Below are 12,941 nucleotides of genomic sequence, written 5' to 3'. Positions count from 1 at the left end.
CAGCAATCACCAGTCAGATCATCGATGATTCGCTAAGAAGTATGGCGGTTCCAAAAGAAACTTTTCTTCTAATGTTATCTGTTGCTGCTGGAGAAACATTGCAAGTTATGTACCCAAAGCTCTTCCTTATAATTTAAGCAATGTGAATATTACATTAAATGTAATGTTCACATTGCTTAAATAAATGGACGCATGAAACGATCGTACTGCATTAACTTTGAATATCCTTGTTGCTTATTTTGATTATATATATCTTCGAAACGTCTAGATAGAATAGAGACAGCTGATGAAGGGATATTCCAAGTGGCTTTCCGTTTTCCTATGTGTTCGTTCCGTTGTCTGTAGTTTATTGTTCTAACGTCCTGTACCCTGATATGCATATATGTGTGTATACATGTATATATATTCTTTGTATTATTATATATATATATATATATATATATATATATATATATATATATATATATATATAAAGGAATACAAAAAAATAGGACAAGAACGCAAAACATCTAGACTGCTAGATGATACAAAAAATAGACAACAAAACATCCAGACAGATGATACAAAACAGGGACAAGAAAAAACACGGACGGGTCATTCGAAGTTTCTTTTCTCAGTCGAGTTCAAGATTATCTCTGCAATTTCGGCTGGTTATACTCGAGATTGCTCCAATCTGGCCAGCCCCAAGGAAAAACTAAGCTAAGAGCATTAGATTCCTTGGAAGAAAGCAGCGAAAGTATGTAAAACGAGGACGGAAAAAAATGGAGAAATGGTACACGAATACAAATGCAAATAACAGGACATGACAACAGGTGTCTTTCAACTAAGGACGAATTAAATAAGCTGGCGTGTGTGAATGTGAAGCCTTACGGCAGGGACATAAGAGATGGTAGGCACGGGGAGGAATATAAATGTTGCACGGATGGTAGTCGAACTAAGAAACGGGTCATTCGAATTTTTCTTTCCTCAGTCGAGTTCCAGATTATCTTTACAATTTCGGCTGGTTATACTCGAGATTGCTCTAATCTGGCCAGCCCCAAAGAAATATATATACACTAAATATATATACGTATGTATTTGTATGTCTGTTTGTCACCCCACCATCGCTTGACAACCGATGTTAGTGTGTTTACGTCCCCGTAATTTGGCGGTTCGGCAATAGGAACCGATAGAATAAATACTAGGCTTACAAAGAATAAGTCCTGGGGTCGATTTGTTCGACTAAAAAGTGGTGCTCCAGCATGGCCGCAGTCATATGACTGAAACCAGTAAAAGAAAGAATAACTATATACAATGGCTGTGTGTTTAAAAAGCTCACTTTGCAACCCTCTGGTCTCGGGTTCAGCCCCACTATGCAGCATCTTGGGCAAGTGTTTTTTTATTATAGCCCAGGGCTGATCACACCTTGTAAATGAATATGGTAGACGGAAACTGTGTGGAAGCCAGTCGTACGTGTGAATGCATGTGTGTGTTTTTGTTCATCCCACTACTTGGCAGCCGGTATAGGTTTGTTTATGTCCCGTAACGTTAGCTATATATATATATATATATATATATATATATATATATATATATATATATATACGTACATATATATATATACGTACATATATATATATACGTACATATATATATATATATATATGTATATATGTATATATATGTATATATATGTATATATATGTATGTATATGTATGTATATGTATATATATGTGTATATATATGTAATGTATGTATGTATATATATGTAATGTATGTATATATATATGTGTGTGTGTGTGTGTATTTACATATATATGTATGTATATATACACATATATATATATGTATGTATATATAAGCAATGTTAATTCTCTAAATGAAGTATTAACAGTAACTGCACGATAAAGTGTAGTATATTGCCACTTAAGTGTGGCTGACCCCTAGGGGTGGATGTTACTGTTGCTTTTAGCCCCAGGAGGACATCTCCTCCAGCTGGCTTATCGACACACGACTGTGTCCTGTTTGCCAAGGGAAGTTATCCCTCTCACCTCGATCAGCAGCACGAACGTATCCGGATTTCAGGGTTATTTCCCTTCGTCGGCGTTCGACAGCTGATGACCTTGGTGAGAGAGACAAAAACCTGGCAAACTTATATCTTCTTTTCCAGTGAAATTCTTCACTGATATTGAAAAGGTGAAAAACAAGCAATGTTAATTCTCTAAATGAAGTATTAACAGTAACTGCACGATAAAGTGTAGTATATTGCCACTTAAGTGTGGCTGACCCCTAGGGGTGGATGTTACTGTTGCTTTTAGCCCCAGGAGGACATCTCCTCCAGCTGGAAAAGAAGATATAAGTTTGCCAGGTTTTTGTCTCTCTCACCAAGGTCATCAGCTGTCGAACGCCGACGAAGGGAAATAACCCTGAAATCCGGATACGTTCGTGCTGCTGATCGAGGTGAGAGGGATAACTTCCCTTGGCAAACAGGACACAGTCGTGTGTCGATAAGCCAGCTGGAGGAGATGTCCTCCTGGGGCTAAAAGCAACAGTAACATCCACCCCTAGGGGTCAGCCACACTTAAGTGGCAATATACTACACTTTATCGTGCAGTTACTGTTAATACTTCATTTAGAGAATTAACATTGCTTGTTTTTCACCTTTTCAATATCAGTGAAGAATTTCACTGGAAAAGAAGATATAAGTTTGCCAGGTTTTTGTCTCTCTCACCAAGGTCATCAGCTGTCGAACGCCGACGAAGGGAAATAACCCTGAAATCCGGATACGTTCGTGCTGCTGATCGAGGTGAGAGGGATAACTTCCCTTGGCAAACAGGACACAGTCGTGTGTCGATAAGCCAGCTGGAGGAGATGTCCTCCTGGGGCTAAAAGCAACAGTAACATCCACCCCTAGGGGTCAGCCACACTTAAGTGGCAATATACTACACTTTATGTATATATATATATATGGATATTCATATATATATATATATATATATATATATATATATATATATATATATATATTTAAGGTGGCTATTTGTAATTTACAACTGAAAGGCAGCACATACAGTCGTCACTATTGTGACGAGGAGGTGCTAGTAAACACCGGCATTGCTAGAAATAAGAGTCAAAACAACCTTTAGCCATCTGGCTCGTCTTAGGGCGGGAGTCTGTCTCCCTTGTCAGTCGGTTGAGAAATGCTCTCGCGCCGCTAAGAGTTGTTTTGGCTCTTATTTCTAGCAATGCCGGTGCTCACATGCACCCTCCGTTGCTTTAATACGACTATATATATATATATATATATATATATATATATATATATATATATATATATATATATATATATGTATGTATGTATTCTTTTCTTTTATTTGTCTCAGTCGTTTGACTGCGGCCATGCTGAAGCACCGTCTTTTATCGAACAAATCGACCCTTGGACTTATTCTTTGTAAGCTTAGTACTTATTCTATCGGTCTCTTTTGCCGAACTGCTAAGTTATGGGGACGTAAACATATCAACATCGTTTATCAAGCGATGGTGGGGGGACAAATACGGACACAAAGACGCACACAAATATGCATGTATGTTTATTTTTATATATATATATATATATATACGATGAGCTTTTTTTGACCTGAGGCTATAGTAGAAGGCACTTCTGAATGAAGCCTGTCCTATGTGAGTGTGTGTGTGTGTGTGTGTGTGTCTGTGTGTGTGTGTGTGTGTCTGTATGTGTGTGTGTGTGTGTTTGTCTGCCCCCCCCCGCCACCGCTTGACAACCGGTTTTGGTGTATTTACGTTCCGTAACTTAACGGTTCGACGAGTCCGACCGACAGGATAAATACCAGACTTCAAAAAAGAAAAGAAAAAAACAAACAAGTATTGGGATCGATTCGATCGATTAAAATTCATTAAGGCGATGCTCTAGTATGGCCACAGTTTTATTGACTATAACAAGCAACAGATAGATGACCGATCACAAACACTTTTCATTTAGTTCAGATTACGATCATGGTGTAATTTAATATGGAGATAAAAAGGAAAATGAAGAAAAAGCCGATCCGTTCGCACACATTCATACTGAAACTCGCATGAAAATGTTCTCCAAAATTTCCAAGTTACATTTTGTGATGTGTGTCAGTATGTCTATGAACCCATCAATTTCTTCTTTTGCTTTTTTTCATATTAAATTCCGATATGATTATAATATACACCATCCGAAAGGTATTTATAGAATATTTCATTTAAAAATATCGATTTTTTTTTGGAAAGTTACGAGAATTTTCCGAAACTCCTATCCTCACACTCGGAAAAACTTTTTTTCCCACAAATTCCAATATAATCGGAATCTACACCATTTGAAGCATATTTGTAGAACATTTCATTATAAAAGATATCCATGTTTTTCGAAGTCATAAGGAAACAGAGTCGGTGTTGGGGGTGGTGCATTTGTGTAGGTATGTCTGAAAAGTATTTGCAGAAAATTTCATTTAAAAAATGCAGAAAATTTCATTAAAAAAATTACCCATTTTCCCGAATGTTATGAGGAAATATAGCCAACTCATGTGAATTTTCCAAAGCACCTCCTTCCCATCTCGGAAATAATTTTTACAGCACAAATTCCGATATAATCGGAATCTACACCATCTGAAGTGTATCTGTAGAAAGTTTCATTACAAAATATCCATTTTACAGGCAGTCATGAGGAAACAAAATTCAGTTGAGGCATAATTGTGTAGTTATGCCATATTTGATTCTGCAAATAACGAGACAATACATTGTGTGCATGTGTGTGCGTGCGTGTATAAAGTCATTCATGTTTTAAACACTGAATATCGAGAAAGTTTTCACTTACCGTCTCAAAGTGTTGCGTTCCCCATCAGTTGTAAATATAAACTGGTACGCAGTAGTAAATACATGTTAAAGCTGGTGCTTTATATGAATAATTCAAACGCACAGTTTGCTTTCATATAAATGTTGCAACAAGTAGCATGATAGGGTGCAAACGGAGTGTCGGTGACCAACTACTAAACAAGTGTATATGACATTAATGAGTGTGTGTGTGTGTGTGTGTGTGTGTGACTATGTGTTTCTGTGTGTGCTGTGTGTGTGTTTGTACGGATTTATGTATATAGATATATATTGACATGTGTGTGTGTGTAAATGTATGAATATGTATGTATGTATGTATATATAATATATACGTATATGCGTGTATATATATGTGTGTGTATGTGTGTGTGTATGTGTGTGTGTGTGTGTGTGTGTGTGTGCGTGCGTAAGTTGATGCTGGATGATTCGAAGGACTTGAGTCGGATTAAAGCATATCCAGGGTTACGTATGTATATGTATGTATGTATGTATGTATGTATGTATGTATATATGTATGTATGTGTGCGCGCGCGCATGTGCATGTGCGTGTGAATACATATTGTTTTTCAAAACAAAACTCTCCGCCCGCTCCCCCAGTTGGCGGGAGGGGGGGATGTTCAGTTGTAGAGAGAGAGAGAAGGGGGATGCTCGATATATCTGATGGTGAGGATGGCGGGGGTACGAAGGTCGGTGCGTGGTGGTGGTGGTGGTGGCATAGTAGCAACGATGGTGACGGTTATCAGTGATAAAAGTGTTAAGTGGTGTTTTCTAGTGGTCAGCGTGAGGTGGTGGTGGCGGTGGTTGTGGTGGTGGTCGTCGGCGTGATGGTGTCAACAGTGAGTGATGTTTGTGGTAGTGATGGTAGCGGTGAAGGTGGTGGTGGTGGTGGTGGTGGTGGTGATAGTGGTGGGGATGGTTGTGATGAAAGTGGTGGTGGTGGTGGTGAGTAACTGTGATGATGCGAGAAAGGGGGGGGGAATGGTAGCAGTGATGGTGTTGTATGGTCAGTAGTAGTAGTAGTAGTGGCAGTAGTAGTAGTAAAGTAGGAAGTTGGAAAAAGGAAGAAGAAAAAGAAGCCGCCGGAGAAGGAGTAGGGGTAAGAGGACGAAGTAAATGAAAAAAAAGTAAAAGGAGAAAGAAAAAAGATGAAAAAGAAAGATAAAGATGAAAAAGAAAGATAAAGAGAGAAGGAGAAGAAGGAGGAGGAGGAGGAGGAAAACGGGGTAGGGATGGCTGGCAGGTGAAATTTCGCGCCGGTAACCATTAACGTTGGAAGTCATGTTAAACACGTGACAGCGCGGTTTCATTCTTAAGAAAGTGTCACTTCGACAAACGGACATTTTTTTCGCTTTGTCTTCGCTGTCACACACACACACACACACACACACACACACACACACACACACACACACACACACACACATGGACATACACACACATACACATGGACATAGGCAAATGCACATGCGGATGCGTAGACATACACATTTGTACACACATACACTTGTACATATGCGAATGCTTGCATACATACATACATACACAAAACAGAATAAGAACATACATATTCACAAATATACGCACATGGACCATATATATATGCGCATACACAAAAATGCACGTATTCCACACACAAGCACACACACACACACACACACACACACACACATATACACAGATACATACACACATACATACACACATACATACACACACATACACACTCCTTGGTCCTCTAAGTGCTTTTTCTATTGTTTCCAGTTTTGATTTCTGACCTCTTGACTTCTGACATCAGCCTTCCCCCTTCTCCTCCTCCTACTCCTCTTTTACTTCCCCGACTCTTTGCCTCTCTCTCTCTCTCTCTCCCTCTCCCTCTCTCTCTCTCTCACTCCCTCTCCCCCTCTCTCATTCACTCCCTCTCTCTCTTAGACGACGTTTAACATTTTCTCCCCATAATCCTTACACTCATGCACAATTACTACCATCTCACTCTCTTTACTCCCTCTCTCTGTCTCTGTCTCTATCTCTGTCTTCCCTCCCCCTCTCTCTCTGTCTTTTACTCTTTCTCTACATCCTCTTTTACACCCCACTTTCCTTTAGAAACCTGTCGTCTTTCTGACTCCCTAAACTCGGACGAAGGTGAGACAGGACTACCAGGACTTATGTCTTGGACAGACGCAAAACCTGGGAATTGTTGCGGAGTGGGGGGTGGGGGTGGAATGGTTGGTTGTTAATCGATATCATCGATGCCAGTAGTTGACTGGTACGTTATTTCAGCGACGCCGAAAGGATAGAAAGCAAAGTTGGCCATGGCACGATTTGAATTGAGAACGAAGATCACGTGATCACATGATTGATCACGTGATTGATCGGACTATCGGATGTTGGAGACAATGTGCTTTGCATCGTTTTAGCTTGCGATGATGCCATGTCGCTGACTAGACGAGCAGACCAACGTTCTCCATATCTCGCCCCACCCCCACCTCACATCAGAAGGTCAGTCCGTCGCAAGGTTAGCCATTTTTGCAGCTGGGTGGGACTGGAGCAACGAAAAATGAAGTGTTCTGTAAAACCGCAAAGATCCAAACAGAAAAGACAAAAAAAAAAACAAAAAAAAAGAGCGAACGCAACGTGTCACTGGGTGCAGGAATCGAAACCACGATCGTTAGATCGATCGTGAACATATGCGAATAAGCAGAAGTAAACATAGTACTTGCTGCTGCTGCTGCTGTTGTTGTTGTTCTTCTTCTTCTTCTTCTTATTATTATTTTATCCTCCTCCTCCTCCTCCTTTTTCTTCTTCTTGGAATTTGTTAATCATTTCTGTTTAGCTGCTAATTTTCAATCTCTTCAAATCCTGTTCGAATTGATTTCATATTCGGTGTAATGATAATAGTTTTATCTGCTAATCAATGTCTTGAAATTCATTTTCGCCATAAATCAATAAAGAGTTAATAGCTTTTAAAATTTGCAAATTTTTGATAATTTTAGCCAATCGTTAGTCACAGACACATTCAAGCCTGTTACCTAAGTAACAAGCCAAACATGAGAACTTTTTTGTCTGCGAGAAAGCACGTGTTGACAAATATATACTATTAACTGAGGTGGTGATGAGACATGTTAAAAATAATAGCTAAATAGGCCTTAAATCACGCACTGTTTTGGTTTTTACATAATCGTATGAATTCCTGTGTGTAGAATACACATTCGTCAAGATTCTCTGAAAATTCCAAAAAATGAAAAATTCATGATGGGTTATTTGGCATGCTTAAAACAGAATCCCGTCTGTATTTCATTTGATTACAGTTGACAACACTTGTTGACACGCGCAAAGCGACAGCTTCCAAATCTTGGCTTCTGACTGAGTGAACATTATCAAACTTTACAACTCTATAACTTAAAAAGACAAAAAAAAAAAAATCTGGAAAAAGTGAAATATCTCCTGATATGTACCAAATTTTAAAATTCAATAAACTCTGAATTTTCGTAACTTGGCAGCCAAACTGAAAAAGTCCGAGTGTTGTTGTTAGCCTTCAGGACAGCGAACCTATATAATCAAATGCACATTCTAGCCGTGACCATCTCATTTTATTCTTATGTGAAAGGGAGTCAGTGCTATGCTATACTATGCAATATATTCTTCTCTAAGGTGAGCTGCGTTTGATTCGTGGGAGATTTAGTTTCTGCTTCTTGTAGGTCGAGGGACTACGGCAAAGGTTCTCTCGTTGACTCGCAAAGCATTAATTGTTAATACTAGCAGATATACCCATCTACGATGGAGGCATAAAATGAGAGAGGTAAATCATAACAGCGGTGTATTGAGAAATGCGTAAATGGACTTGATAGATTACTGGGTGATATCTCAGAGAAATCACATTATTGTTGGTGATACAGCATTCTATTGCAGCTATATGACATGTTTGCGACTAAGTGACAAGTGATGACGATTCACTCCCGAATTGAAATAGGCTCCCAGCCTTTGTATCATGAATGGTTATGTGAACTACTCCTAACGAAAGCCAGAGCTTCCTGCGACCACTACATAAAAAGTATTACGGAAAAAAATGTTATTTAGATATACTTTTATTTTAGTTGTTTACACTATTTTACGCTTGTTTATACATTCAAAGTTCACAAATTTCCTTATTTAAATTACGAATCATATTCCTTTCGCTAATATGAATATAATTATAAAACTTCTTTGTAGACGATATTTTCTGTTTGGTCGACACTAATTTTCAAATTACTGGAGTTCGTTGCTCTACTTATAGCGACGTATAACTGGCCATGTGTAAACATCGGAGTGGATAAAAATACACGCAGACGATCAAAAAACTGGCCCTGTACCTTGTTTGTTGTAAATGCACGAGCGGATCTTTAGGATTGCAAAAAAAAAAAAAAAAAAAAAAATCAAGCTAAGACTTTCCTCTCACTGTTCTATGTGAATAATATCTGGATGTTCTGGTACCATGGGTTATTTTGATTGACAAAATTGAGATGTAAACAACAGCCACTTCGATTAGCCGTTTCGAATCCTGCTCGAGACTTACTCACTTCAATATCCACTAAATAATCATACACACAATATACTGACACACTTTTCCCATTTTATTTTCGCTATTAACCGTCCTCGTGACCCCTTTCGTATCTACGACGGGGCCACAAGCTATACGATGAAAATCCAGAGTTACTCGTGGTCGTTGAATTTTTAATAAAAATGCGAAGGTGGTTTATCAATTCAAAAATCGATACATAGGAAATAATCGTATTTTCTGATTTTTTTTTAATGCTAAAACCCTTCCTGACGACCGTCTTTGTATTCCCGAAAAATATCGTAACCATGGACATGAAGAGGGAAAAGATAAAGAGACGGACAAACGAACATAACGTTCATTATAGTAAGATTGCAAATCTGCTCTTCTACGATGGGAAATAAAGGAATAATATCGCAAATCTAAATCCTCTAAATTCACAAACTATATACGGGGTGGCGTGGGGGTGGGGGATAAATTCAGAGTTAATCCTCGTCACCGGAATTTTAACAAAAAGAATCAAAGGTGATTTATTTATACAAAACTTGATATCCACTAAATAATTATACTTTTTCACATTTTTTTTCGCTAAAGACTATTCTGATTACCTCCTTCGTAATCCCGAAAAACATCGTGACCATTGGTCCAGCTGTTTGATCGTGAAAAGGGAACAGACTGACTGACGGACAGACAGACGGATGGACAGACAGACGGATGAACATAACGCTCATTATAGTAAGATTTGTGCATATATGTGCGTGCGTGTGTGTGTATGTGTGAAAGAGAGCGAGTGTATGCGTATATGTGTGTATGTATGTATGTGTGCGTGCGTCTGTGTGTGTGAAAGAGAGCGTGTGCGTATATGTGTGTATGCATGCATGTGTGTGTGTGCGTGTGTGTGTGTGTGTGTGTTTGTTTGTAAAACTCACCAACAAACTTGTTGAAACCTGTCTTCTTTGTCTTCATCTCGATGACATCTTTTTCGCTTGTGTATTATCATTATTCTTTAAAGATTAAACCCAATGTCTCATATCGTATGCATTATTTATCACGATCAATATTGAAAACTGTATTGCAAGTCACAGCTGCATTGATTTATCAAACTAATAGAATATATTCTCTCATATTTTGGCACATGGCCAATATTTCTCAGAAGAGAAGGATCTTGTCCAGGTGTATCAAACATACGGCCCGCTGCAGGGTTTCATCCGGCCCGCGAGATGACTTTGAAAAGTGTAAAAATTATATTATATATTTACATATTATCGTGAATGTATGGAGGCGCAATGGTCCAGTGGTTAGGGCAGCGGATTCGCGGTCATAGGATCGCGGTTTCGATTCCCAGACGGGGCGTTGTGAGTGTTTATTGAGCGAAAACACCTAAAGTTCCACGGCAGGGGATGGTGGCGAACACTGCTGTACTCTTTCACCACAACTTTCTCTCACTCTTACTTCCTGTTTCTGTTGTACCTGTAATTCAAAGGGTCAGCCTTGAATCTACCCGAGAACTACGTTAAGGGTGGAGTGCTATTGCACCTCCACGCAAGTATATATGTGATAGTCGTATCACATTCCTTTCTGTATTGGCTGGTTCCCTTTTTTTTCTGTTACGTTGTATATCACAAAGTGATCCCATCAATCCTGTGCAAGTTAGAACTCACGTCTGTCACCTATGCTTCAAACAATGCAAATCTGCAGCGGGCTTGACTAGTTATCTGAGAGGTCATTGACGGAAGGTCAGAAATGCCATTGACAACGAAGAAACTCAGAGAGATAGCAGTCATCTGGGAAGACGAGGCAATCATACTTGTATGTGAGTGTATTGTATGTATGTATGGGAGTGTAAGTATATACGTATGTATGTGCGTGTGTATGTATATATATGTATGTGTGTATGTATGTGCGTGCATGCTTGTATTCTTTTATTCTTTTACTTATTTCACTTATTTGACCGCGGCCATCTTGGAGTATCGTCTTGAAGGATTTTTTAGTCGAAGAAATTGACTCCAGAACTTATTCTTTGTAAGCCTAATACTTATTCTATCGGTCTGTTTTGCCGAACTGCCAAGTTACTGGGACGTAAACACACCAACATCGGTTGTCAAGCGATGATGGTGGTGGGGGGACATTCACAGACACTCTGACACACACACACACACACACACACACAGATATATATACGACAGGTTTCTTTCAGTTTCTGTCTACCAAATCTACTCACAAGGCTTTGGTCGGCCCGAAGCTATAGTAGAAGACACTTGCCCAAGGTGCCGCGCAGTGGGACTGATCCTGAAACCAAGTGGTTGAGAAGTTTCTTACCACACAGCCACGCCTGCGCCGAGTATGTATGTATGTATGTATGTATGTATGTATGTATGTATGTATGTATGTATGTTTGCTGGTTTGTTTGTTTCTGCATATCTTTCACCGATGTATATCGGAAGGAAAAATCGGTGCAGACGAAACTCTTCTGATATTCACTTTCCGTTAAGTTACGAATATTCCCTATTCCTTTGTTACCCTTGCCACTAGAAACGCCCTGGACTCTGTGATTGAACCATTGATATCCTGTAACAAACAAGACTTTTGTTCATCAGCTGCGAAAAAGAATAAATAGATATTCCTTTGTGCTTTGGAATCTCTCTTATTGTTGCTACTTTAAGAATGTTGAGAATACGAAGGTTAATGATGAAATCGACAAAGGTGATGTACTGTATATTTGTATGAGAAGTAGGTACTTAACTGTAAATAAAATCAACGACTAATAAGAGCCGTGTGATTTTCTATGATTTTTACACAGAACCTTTCATAGAAGGGAACTAGTTCACACCATCAGAAAATGCCATTGAATTAAATCTGACGTATCTTGTCAAAAGACAACCCAGATAATTTATGTTGATTTTAAATTTTGGTACTAAGCCAGCAATTTCGTAGTAGGAGTTAAGTCGCTTACATCGACACCAGTGTTCAACTGGTACATATTTTATCGACTCTGAAAGGATGAAAAGTAAAGTCGACCTTAGTGGCATTGGATCTATTTTAAAACGGGGGCCACATTTTTCATTAATGTTTAACGTAGTGTTTTTGGTACGGAAAGACTTTCAAACTTCGTATACTTATCTATTTTGTGTTATAGAACAGAAAAATATTTTTGTATTCGAATTTATTTCATGTAAAAAATTGTCTTATTTCGATAATTTCAACCAATCACTGACAAGTATTCAGTTGTTTATATTTACTCCTTTGGCTGATTAAGCGATGTAAAGCGTATTTAATCTCCATACCTTCGTTTTATTTGCTTTTTTTCATTTTAAATTTGCTTTAACCCTAACCCTAACCCTAGGGTTAGGGTTAGGGTTAGGGTTAATTGTTTCAGAATCGTTTGTTTATGTAGTCGGCACTTAATGTATATCGGCTGAATGGACGTCAGTGATTGGTTGAAATTACAGAAATACGACAACTTTAACATGGAATAACTTATGGATTTCTTTTTTTTTAAAGAAGACTAAGAGAAAAAGATGTTTTATATGACACATTCTACCAGTGTTCCAAGTT

The 12,941-nt window shown here is 38.6% G+C and overlaps 1 protein-coding gene across 3 annotated transcripts in view; it reads right to left on the bottom strand.

Moving 5' to 3' along the window:
• LOC106881562 (beta-1,3-galactosyltransferase 5) overlaps nucleotides 1-5,712 on the bottom strand; it is a 95,077-nt gene extending 89,365 nt beyond the window's left edge. Inside the window, exon 1 of one of the 3 annotated variants that reach the window (XR_016244088.1) lies at nucleotides 4,839-5,428. The gene's annotated coding sequence lies outside the window, so the exon portion shown is untranslated. Of the gene's footprint in view, nucleotides 1-4,838 lie in introns of all 3 variants that reach the window. The other 2 variants (XR_016244087.1, XM_052972265.2) reach the window with 2 other exon arrangements.
• Between the last annotated feature and the right edge of the window lie 7,229 nt (nucleotides 5,713-12,941).

Source organism: Octopus bimaculoides, chromosome 13 (assembly GCF_046866305.1).
Source record: "Octopus bimaculoides isolate indiv1 chromosome 13, ASM4686630v1, whole genome shotgun sequence".
NCBI classification, from domain to species: domain Eukaryota; kingdom Metazoa; phylum Mollusca; class Cephalopoda; order Octopoda; family Octopodidae; genus Octopus; species Octopus bimaculoides.
The sequence above is the reverse complement of the archived record's forward strand: the minus strand, read 5'-3'. Positions and strand labels throughout refer to the sequence as shown.